General features: G+C 39.7%; 1 long non-coding RNA gene across 3 annotated transcripts in view; it reads right to left on the bottom strand.

Moving 5' to 3' along the window:
• Positions 1-243: 243 nt before the first annotated feature.
• The window catches only part of LOC114901480, a 126643-nt gene continuing 115628 nt past the window's right edge, over positions 244-11258 (bottom strand). The window contains exons 12-13 of one of the 3 annotated variants that reach the window (XR_003795168.1): positions 10325-10422; positions 244-1305 (exon numbers count right to left, since the gene is read on the bottom strand). This is a non-coding gene — a long non-coding RNA (uncharacterized LOC114901480). Of the gene's footprint in view, positions 1306-10008; positions 10423-11258 lie in introns of those variants that run through there. The other 2 variants (XR_003795166.1, XR_003795167.1) reach the window with 2 other exon arrangements.

Genomic DNA, 11258 nt, shown 5'->3' with positions numbered 1-11258 from the left:
TTATGGCTGAGTAATATTCCATGGTATATATACACCACGTCTTCTTTATCCACTTACCTGTCGACGGACATTCAGGTTGCTTCCATGTCTTGGCCACTGTAAATCGTGCTGCTATGAACATAGGGGTGCATGTATTTTTTTTTAATTATAGTTTTCTCCAGATATATGCCCAGGAGTGGGATTGCTAGATGATATGGAAACTCTATTTTTAGTTTTATAAGGAACCTCCATGCTGTTCTCCATAGTGTCTGCACCAATTCACATTCCCACCAACAGTGTAAGGAGGGTTCCCTTTTCTCCACACCCTCTCCAGCATTTATTATTTGTAGTTTTTTTGATGATGGCCACTCTGACCGGACTGAGGTGTTCATTTATTCCATATATTTCTTCAGGCAGAACCACACTGGGTTCGTCACTCCATCCCCAGATGGTGTTTAGTAACATGCTTATTGAATGGCTCAACTCCCTGTGTTTTTTAGAAAATACATGGTCCATTGTAACCAGTATTTCTGGGTGGTGAAGGTTTTCCATGTAAGTTACTCCACTGTGTTCCCAGACACAGATGAACACTCACTTTGCACACCCAAGCCTTGAACTCCCTTTTGTGATTCCACTGGTGAGTCAGTGCCTGCATCGCTAAGAACAGACTTCTCAAATGGCTCACTAATACATAGGTGATAGATGATAAATCATCAACTCCATTATTTCATTTATCCCTGAAGAACGAAACCCACTTCCATCCCCTTCCGCAGTGTTTCTGTGAAGGTATTTTGTAGATGTGATTAATCATTAATCACTGAGTGTCCAGTCTGCCAACACAGAGACCAACACTGAGCCATTAATATGGCACCATTCCCTGGGGTCATCAGTCAGCAGGTTGACCGCACTGGACCACTTCCATCCTGGAAGAGGATGTGCTTTGTCCTTACCGGAATAGACCTTTAATCTGGATACAGGTGTACCTTCCCCATGCAGTGCTTCTGACAAAACTACCAACCAGAATGCCTTATCCACTGTCATGGTACACCACACGGCACTGCTTCTGGTCAAGGAACTCACTTCGTAGAAGACAAAGCATGGCAACGGGCCCACGCCCGTGGAATTCACTGGTCTTACTATGTTCCCCACCATCCTGAAGCAGCTGGCTTGACAGAAAGATGGAATGGCATTTTGAAGACTCAATTACAGCACAAGCCAGACGGCTGATATCTTGCAGGGTGGGGCAAAGTTCTCCAGAAGACTGACTGTGCTGAATCACCGTCCAACATACGATGCTGTTTCCCCCAGAGCCGGGATTCACATGTCCTGTAATCAAGACACAGAAATAGGAGTGGCTCTAGTCATTATTAACAACGGTGATCCACTAGCAAAATTGTTGTTTCCCATCCTTGTGACCTTAGGCTCTACTCATCTAGAGGTCTTAGTTCCAAATAAAAGATTGCTTCCATCAGGGGGAAGAAAACAATGATTCCATTGAAATAAAAGTTAAGATTGCATCCAGCCACTTTGATCTCCTCATCCCTCTGAATCAACAGGCAAAGAAAGGGTTTGCTATACTGATGGGGTGAATGACTTTGACTCCCAAAGGGAAATTTGGTAGCTCCTACACAACGGAGGTAAAGAAGAGCACATCTGGAATACAGAATATCCCTTTGTGACTCTTAGTACCGTCATGTCCTGAAAGTCAATGGAAAACTACCACCATCCAATTCTGTGGAGAGTGCTAATAGCCCAGATGCTTCTGGAATGCAGGTCTGGAGCACTTCACCAGGCAAAGGCAAAGAACCACAACCAGCTGAAGTGCTCGCTGAAGGCAAAGGGAATGTGGAACAGGTAGTAGAAGAATTAGTTATAAATACCAGCTACAACCATAGAAACTGTTGCAGATACAAGGCCTGTAATAGTTGTAAGAACTTCATTATTTTGTTCTGTTTGCATATACATTACCCAAATATTTTCTTTGCTTTCTTCTATTGTCCCCTTATCATCTCACACAAAATGTCTTAATAGTAGTGAACGTTACAGCATAGTGTTTATGCTACAGGATATCGAGGAATAAGAGTGGGCTTCACTCAAGGACTGACTCTGCATCCCCTTCTGGGGGAAGGGTTGGCCTGATTTTGTTGTACATAGAATAGTTGTATCATGTAGGGCTGAAGTATGACTTTGTTATTGTCTTTAGTTAGAAATTAAGTGTGGTTTAAGGAATTTTGTATGGTACCAAGTTCACAAAGGGGTGCACTGGACAGTGACGGTCTATTGGTGTCGGCTTAGCTGCAGTCCCGTCACTCAATGAGACACCAGTATAGGTGCTCCTGGGAAGGTATTTTGGTCACACGGTTTTAGCTGGTATTTATAACTACCTTCTTTTACCGTAAGAACGTTTTATTCCAACATGCTTTTCAAATGACTTTGATATTCACTATGGCAGTGTATCCTGGATACGTCCTGAGTTATCATCCTCACATGGTGGGTAGGTAGACAGGAAGGAAAAATGAGTTTCTCAGAACAGCAGAGACTGAGACCTAAAAACAATAAATATATCTCTACAATTTTGTTCGTTCTGTTCATTGGCAGCTTTAGCTAAACATGAGGGAAGCGTGATGGCTCCTCTTCCCTCTCTGACCCTCCCTCGAGCCTGACAATCTCACCACAGAGGGTAGTTTGCCTTGACATTAACTATCCTTCAGGAAACATTTTCATGTAATTAATAAGCTTTAATGCTTACTTTGTTAGCTACAAAACCAAATGACTGTCATTCGTTAACACTTAACCTCATCAATTCTGACATTCTCTAAGGCTTTGATTTCTGTAAATACCTGGTGACACAACGGTATTCGACAGAAAAAGTTGACACAACAAAGTTGCCGAGTCTGGGATTGTGTTAAAACTGACAGTTCTGAATGTAAGAGTTTGATCCAAAAGTGGAATTAACAGAGAGCCGGCAGAAAGCAAGGGAAGTTGAACAAAAAAATGGGGGATGACTGGTGAAGGATAACCAGTTGATTCTAATTTGAGGAAAAACTGACACAGAAAATCAGGCGACCACAGCAAGCCTTTGAAGACGGTAACAGTCACATAAACATGGGCTCCTGTGAAGAAGAGGAAATTCAGAGTTCAACCTGGGGCTCTCCCCACTCAAGAGACAGCTCGTCACCAATGTGATGACTTGTCAACTCCACTACTTTTGCCTGAGAAAGTGAAATGAGCAATTAAATTTTCCCAGCATGTATACTCACACTTCCATCCATGTGCATAAATGGTACCTAATTTATCTCCCCACTAAAATTAACTAGAAAACTGGGCAAATCTATATGAAATAGTGATTTTCAGCCATAGGACACTGACAGCACAGAAGTATGGTTCCTGAAAGAAGGAAAAAAAATAAGATGAGCCTGACAATTATCCTGGGTTACAACCCGAAGCGGTTTCCAGTTCACAGCACAAGAAGGGAAACTAAAGAGACCCCTGAATGAGGTGGTGGAGACCCTAGGGCTACAAATGTGATAAAAGTTCATAGAATTGTGTGCCCCCCAAAATGAGTGTGTGTAAAAACCAGTTGAGTTAATAGTATTTTTGTAATGTCCGTTTTCTGGCTTTGCTAAACCTGTTATATAATATAATGTAAGATGTTGTCATCGGGGAAAAAGCTGGGTAAATGGTATATGGAACTCTCTGTATTAAATTTACAACTTCTGTGTGAGTTTAAAATTATATCCAAATAAAAATGTTTTTTTAAATAGAAGCTAAAGGTGTTTTAGAGCAAGAAACATTAATGAATTCTCATTGCTACCAGATTTTTGTTTGTTTTATTGAAGTATAATTGCTTTACAATGTTGTGTTAGTTTCTGCTGTACAATGAAGTGAATCAGCTCTACGTATACATATATCTCCTCCCTCTTGGACCTCCCTCCCACCCCACCCCCCATGCCACCAATCTAGGTCATTACAGAGCACTGAGCTGAGCTCCCTCTGCTCTACAGCAGGTTCCCACTAACTATTTTACACAAAATAGTGTGTATATGTCAATCCTAACCTCCAAGTTCATCCCACCCTCCCCTTCCCCCACTGTGTCCACATGTCCATTCTCTACGTCTGCATCTCTATTCTTGCCCTGCAAATAGGTTCATCTGTACTATTTTTCTAGATTCCACATATATGCGTTAATATACGATATTTGTTTTTCTCTTTCTGACTTACTTCATTCTGTATGACACTCTCTAGGTCCATCCACATCTCTACAAATGACCCAATTTTGTTCCTTTTTATGGACGAGTAATATTCCATTGTATATATGTACCACATCTTCTTTATCCATTCATCTGTCGATGGGCATTTAGGTTGCTTCCATGACCTGGCTATTGTAAATAGTGCTGCAGTGAACGTTGGGGTGCATGTGTCTTTTTGAATTGTGGTTTTCTCAGGGTGTATGCCCAGTAGTGGGATTGCTGGATCATATGGTAATTCTATTTTTAGTGTTTTAAGGAACCTCCATACTGTTCTCCATAGTGGCTGTATCAATTTACATTCCCACCAACAGTGCAAGAGGGTTCCCTTTGCTCCACACCCTCTCCAGCATTTGTTGTTTGTAGATTTTCTGATGATGCCCATCCTAACTGGTGTGAGATGATACCTCATTGTAGTTTTGATTTGCATTTCTGTAATAATTAGTGATGTTGAGCAGCTTTTCATGTGCCTCTTGGCCATCTGTATGTCCTCTTTGGAGAAATGTCTATTTGGTCTTCTGCCCATTTTTTAAGTGGATTTTTTGTTTTTTTGATATTGAGCTCCATGAGCTGTTTGTATATTTTGGAGTTTAATCCTTTGTCTGTTGTTTCATTTGCAAATATTTTCTCCCGTTCTGAGGGTTGCCTTTTTGTCTTGTTTATAGTTTCCTTTCCTGTGCGAAAGCTTCTAAGTTTAATTAAGTCCCATTTCTTTATTTTTGTTTTTATTTCTGTTACTCTAGCAGGTGGGTCATAAAAGATCTTGCTGTGGTTTTTCAAAGAGTGTTTTTCCTATGTTTTCCTCTAAGAGTTTTATAGTGTCTGGTCTTACATTTAAGTCTTTAATCGATTTGGAGTTTATTTTTGTGTATGATGTTAGGGAGTGTTCTAATTTCATTCTTTTACATGTAGCTGTCCAGTTTTCCCAGCACCACTTACTGAAGAGACTGTCTTTTCTCCTTTGTATGTTCTTGCCTCCTTTGTCGTAAATTAGTTGCCCACATGTGCGTGGATTTATCTCTGGGCATTGTATCCTCTACCATTGAGCTATATTTCTGTTTTTGTACCAGTACCATACTGTCTTGATTACTGTAGCTTTGTGGTATAGTTTGAAGTCAGGAAGCCTGATTCCTCCACTCCGTTTTTCTTTCTCAAGATCGCTTTAGTTATTCAGGGTCTTTTGTGTTTCCATACGAACTGTATAGTTTTTTGTTCTAATTCTGGGAAGAATGACGTTGGTAATTTGATAGGGATTGCATTGAATCTGTAGATTGCTTTGGGTAGTATAGTCATTTTCACAATATTGATTCTTCCAATCCAAGAACATGGTATATTTCTCCATCTGTTTATGTCATCTTTGATTTCTTTCATTAGTGTTTTATAGTTTTCTGAGTACAAGTCTTTCACCTCCTTAGGCAGGTTTATTCCTAGGTATTTTATTCTTTTTGTTGCAGTGGTAAATGGGAGTGTTTCCTTAATTTCTCTGAGTTTTCACTGTTGGTGTATAGGAATGACAGAGATTTCTGTGCATTAACTTTGTATCCTACAACCTTACCAGATTCATTGATTAGTTCTAGTAGTTTTCTGGTGGCATCTTGAGGATTTTCTATGTATAGTATCATGTCATCTGCAAACTTTTTCTTTTCCAATTTTGTTTTTGTTTTTTTTGTTTTTGTTTTTTTCTTTGGCGGTACACGGGCCTCTCACTGTTGTGGCCTCTCCCGTTGCGGAGCACAGGCTCTGGACGCGCAGGCTCAGCGGCCATGGCTCACGGGCCCAGCCGCTCCGCGGCGTGTGGGATCTTCCCGGACTGGGGCACAAACCCGTATCCCCTGCATCGGCAGGCGGACTCTCAACCACTGCGCCACCAGGGAAGCCCTTCTTTTCCAATTTTTATTCCATTTATTTCTGTTTTCTTCTCTGATTGCTGTGGCTATCAGGACTTCGAAAACTATGTTGAATAAGAGTGGTGAGAGTGGACTTCCTTGTCTTGTTCCTGATATTAGTGGAAATGCTTTCAGTTTTTCAACACTGACTATGATTCTTGCTGTTTGTTTGTCATATATGGTCTTTATTATGTTGAGGTAGTTTCCCTGTATGCCCATTTTCTGGAGAGTTTTTATCATAAGTGGTGTTGAATTTTTTCAAAAGCTTTTTCTGCATCTATTGAGATGATCATATGGTTTTTATTCCTTAATTTTTTAATGTGGTGTATCACATTGATTGATTTGCGTATATTGAAGAATACTTGCATCCCTGGGATAAGTCCCACTTGATACTTTTAATGTGTTGTTGGATTCTGTTTGCTAGTATTTTGTTCAGTATGTTTGCATCTATGTTCATCAGTGATATTGGTCTATAATTTTCTTTTTTTGTGATATCTTTTTCTGGTTTTGGTATCAGGGTGATGGTGGCTTCATAGAACGAATTTGGGAATGTTTCTCCCTCTGCAATTTTTTGGAAGAGTTTGAGAAGGATAAGTGTTAGCTCTTCTCTAAATGTTTGATAGAATTTATGTGTGAAACCATCTGGTCCTGGACTTTTGTTTGTTGGAAGATTTTTAATTATGGTTTTAATTTCATTACTTGTGATAGGTCTGTTTATATTTTCTAATTCTTCCTTGTTCAGTCTTGGAAAATTGTACCTTTCCAAGAATTTGTCCATTTCTTCGTGGTTGTCCATTTTATTGGCATAGAGTTGTTTGTAGTAGTCTCTTATAAGCCTTTGTATTTCTGCGGTGTCAGTTTTGATTTCTACTTTTCCATTTCTAATTTTATTGATTTGCGTCCTCTTCCTTTTTTTCTTGATGAGTCTTGCTAAGGGTTTATCAATTTTGTTTATCTTCTCAAAGAACCAGCTTTTAGTTTTATTGATCTTTGCTATTGTATTTTTCATTTCCATATCATTTATTCTGCTCTGATCTTTATGATTTCTTTCCTTCTACTGACTTTGGGTTTTCTTTGTTATTTTTTCTCTAGTTGTTTTAAGTGTGGGGTTAGATTGTTTATTTGAGATTTTTCTTGTTTCTTGAGGTAAGATTGAATTTCTATAAACTTCCCTCTTAGAACTGCTTTTGCTGCATCCCATAAGTTTGGGTCACAGTGTTTTCATTGTCATTTGTTTCTATGTATTTTTTAATTTCTTCTTTGATTTCTTCAGTGATATTTTTGTCTATCTTTCTGTGAATGTGGTTTTCGTTCCACAAGCTGCAGGATTGTAGTTCCTCTTGCTTCTGCTGAAATGTAAAATAATGTCTTAACCTCTTTAAAAGTTGATTGACTGCTGAAAACAAAAATAATCATCAAAGTGAGTTTGTATTAGTTATTAATTGATACATAAATGATTATCATAAACACTTGTCTTAGAATAACAAACATTTGTTTTCTCATAGTTATGGAGGGTCAGAAATTTGGGAGTGGCTTAGTTGAGTGATTCTGGCTCAGAGTCTCTCAAGAGGTTGTGGTCAAGGTGTCAGTGGAGGGTTTTGTCATCTGAAGCCTTGACCTGGGCTGGAGAATCTGCTTCCAAGATGGCTCCCTCACATGGCTGTTGGCAGTGGACCTCAGTGACTCACTGGTTGCTGGCAGGAGGCCTCTCCACATAGGCAACTTGAGTGTCTTTTTGATGTGGCAGCTGGCCTGCCCCAGAATCAGTAATCCAAGAGAGAAAGCAAGGTGGAGGCTGCGATGCTTTTTATGATCTCAGAAGTCACCCACTGTCATTTCCACCATATTCTAGTCTCCAGAAGGAAGTCAGTACGTCCAGACCATGCTCAAGGGAGGTGAATTACACCCCATCTTTTGAGGGGTGGATTTCAAGGGATCTGGGGACATGTTTAAGAACTATCACATATAAAAGTAAAATGTATAACAACAGTGGCACAAAGCACAGGAAGAGGCAAATGGAAGTATGCAATTATAAGTGTCTTATACTGCATGTGAAGTGGTATATTATGTGAAAGTCGACTGTGATCAGTTAAAATCATACGTTGTAAACCCAAAGAAAGCACTAAATTAAAACTATATTTCTAATAAATCAGGAGCAGGGATAAAGTGGACCCATAAAAAATTGTTCATGTAATCAAATACAAGGCAGGAAAAGAAGGAAAAGGAATAAAGAATAGATAGTACAGAAAGAAACAAAATAGTAAGATGGTACATTTAAAACCAATCATATCAATAATTACATTAAATGTACATGACTAAACCCCCCAAATAAAGTCAAGGATCATTAGCTTGGACTTAGAAAGTAAAACTAACGATATGATGGATGCAAGAAACACACTTTAAATTGAAGCTGTATTAAAAGTAAAAGGATGGAAAAATAAATATCATAAAAAGACTAAACATAAGAAAGCTGGAATGGCCATAACAATATCAGACAAAACAGATTTTAGAAGAAGGAATATTACAGAGAAGAAAGAGGAAATTTTATAATACAGGGGTTCATTTATTTTAAAAAATCATAAATTGTAAGCACGTCTAATATGTACCTAGTAACAGATTTAAAATATATTAAGCAAATATAAGAAACGTAGAAACATAAAAAAAAAAAAAAAAAGAACTAGATATACCCACAATTATAATTGGAGATTTTAGTGCTCCTCTCAGGAGCTACTGGAACAAAGAGGGAAAAAAATCAGTAAGGAGAGGGGAGACAAAAAACATACCTGGGCTTCCCTGGTGGCACGGGGGTTAGGAGTCTGCCGCCGATGCAGGGGACACGGGTTCGAGCCCTGGTTCGGGAAGATCCCACAAGCTGAAGAGCAGCTGGGCCCGTGCGCCACAACTACTGAGCCTGTGCTCTAGAGCCCATGGACCTAGAGCCGGTGCTCCAAGACAGGAGAGGCCACCGCGATGACAGGCCCAAGCACGGCAATGAAGAGTAGCCCCCGCTCACCACAACCAGAAAGAAAGCCCACGCACAGCAACGAAGACCCAACGCAGCCAAAAATAAATTAATTAAAAAAAATTATACCTAAGCTGACCTCATTGTCACTACAGAAACCTGTACCCAGTGACAGTAGAATAAGCATTTTTCTTCAAGTGCAGTCAGAGCATGTATGAAGAAAAAACATATTCAGTGGCATATAACTACAAACACATTTAAGAGTAGGAGTCCACAAGCTCTAATCCTTTAGCCAAATCTAGCCTACTCCCTGTTTTTGTAGATAAAATTTTGTAGGTAAAGTTTTTCTGGAACACAGACATGTACGTTGTTTATATCTACGGCTGCTTCTGCACTACAGCGGCAGAGCTGAGTAGTGGCTCCAGAGAGTATATACTAGCCCACAAAGACTGAGCTCTTTACCATCTGGACCTTTACAGAAAGAGTTTACTGACCCCAGTTTAAGAAGATTGAAATCATAAAGATCATGTTACCTGATAACAACAGAATTAAACTAGATATCAATAACAGACTCCTAGAAAATCCCCAAATATTTGAAAGTTAAATAACACATCTCCATATAATGCATAGGTTGAAAACATTAAACTAGAAAATATTTTGTACTGAAAGAAAATGAAAACACAATATATAAAAATTTGTAGGATGGAGATAAAGCAGTACTTTGAAGTAAATTTATAGCATTAAGTGTTCATGTTAGAAAAGAAGGAAACATCTCAAATCACCGATTCTACCTTAAGAAACTAGAAGAAGGCAAAAGAAATCCAAAATAAACAGAAAGAAGGAAAGCATAACAATAAAAATCAAAATCAAAGAAGAGGAAAAACAATAGGGTAAATCAATGAAACCGAAAGCTGGGTTTTTTTTTGAACAGAGAAATCAAATTGGTAAAACTCTGGTCAGACTGTTCAGGAAAAAGCCAGAAGAAACACATTTCCAAACTGGTCTGGAATGAAAGAGTTGTCCCTTTATATCCAACATTCTTTAAAAAGCTAATAAGATAATAAGCAATTTTAAACTCAAAAACTTTTATAAGATAAATTTCTTGCATGACCAACGTATCAAAGCTCAATCAAAAAGAAGCAGATGTGGAGCAACTGGCACATTCTTGCATTGTTGGTGAGATCACAAAGTCATACAACTAGTTAGGAAAATGATTTGGCAATTTTGTGTAAAGTAAAACAAACACTCACTGCACTGTCCAGGATCACACTTCTACGTGCTTCCAGGGGACGTGCTTACAGACTTGTATGTGAATATCCACCTCAGCTTTACTCATTACGGCCAAATCCTGGGAAAATTCAAGGGTTCGTGAGCTGGTGAATGAACAAAATTGTTATATTCACACCATGGAACACTATCCAGCCATCAAATAGGACTGAACCACAGATAGGATTTCACTGTAACAAAATTTTACAAAAGGTTTCAACTATAGGCTGTCGGGACTGTGGTGGGGAGAGAATTAACTGCACGAGGAAGGAAGTTTGTGGAGTGAAGGCAGTGTTCCCTATGATGCTTGTGGTGGTAGTTACACAATCATGCACATTTGTCATCAAATTAGACACGAAAGTTGATGAACTTTATTGCATATCTATTACACCTTAATAAAACGGATTTTGAAAAAAGAAAAAGAAATATCAGGTTATGGTAGGAGGGAAAGCCTGGGAGGGGGCAGGGTGGCCGGGGATGTGTGGGTCAGTGTGTCAGGGAGAGGCCAGTCCTGAGGGCGGCCCTGACTGGGCCCTTCCGGCCACCGGAGGGGGTGCACAGGTCAAGCCAGGTGGCTCCTGGAGGGGCCACCTCCATGTTTCAGATGAAAAGCCTGACCTCAGAGAGGCTGTGACTTAACCCAAGGGCACAACCCAGGGGCCAGGGTCTGAGTGCCAGGCTGCCAAGCAAGGAGGAGGCTGTGAAACAGCAGAGCTGGAGAGAGCAGGAGACACACACACACAGCACACCACAAACATAGGCACATAACACACAGCAAACACACACACGCACAGAGCAAACATATGCACAACATACAGCAAACACACACACACCACACACGGAGCACACACACGACACACTGCAAATATACACACACGACATACAGCAAACACACAGAGCACACACACAAACACACAG

This window comes from Monodon monoceros, unplaced genomic scaffold, assembly GCF_005190385.1.
Source record: "Monodon monoceros isolate NGI ecotype Baffin Bay Population unplaced genomic scaffold, NGI_Narwhal_1 Super_Scaffold_2, whole genome shotgun sequence".
Lineage (NCBI taxonomy): Eukaryota > Metazoa > Chordata > Mammalia > Artiodactyla > Monodontidae > Monodon > Monodon monoceros.
This window is presented reverse-complemented; position numbering and strand designations above follow the sequence as displayed.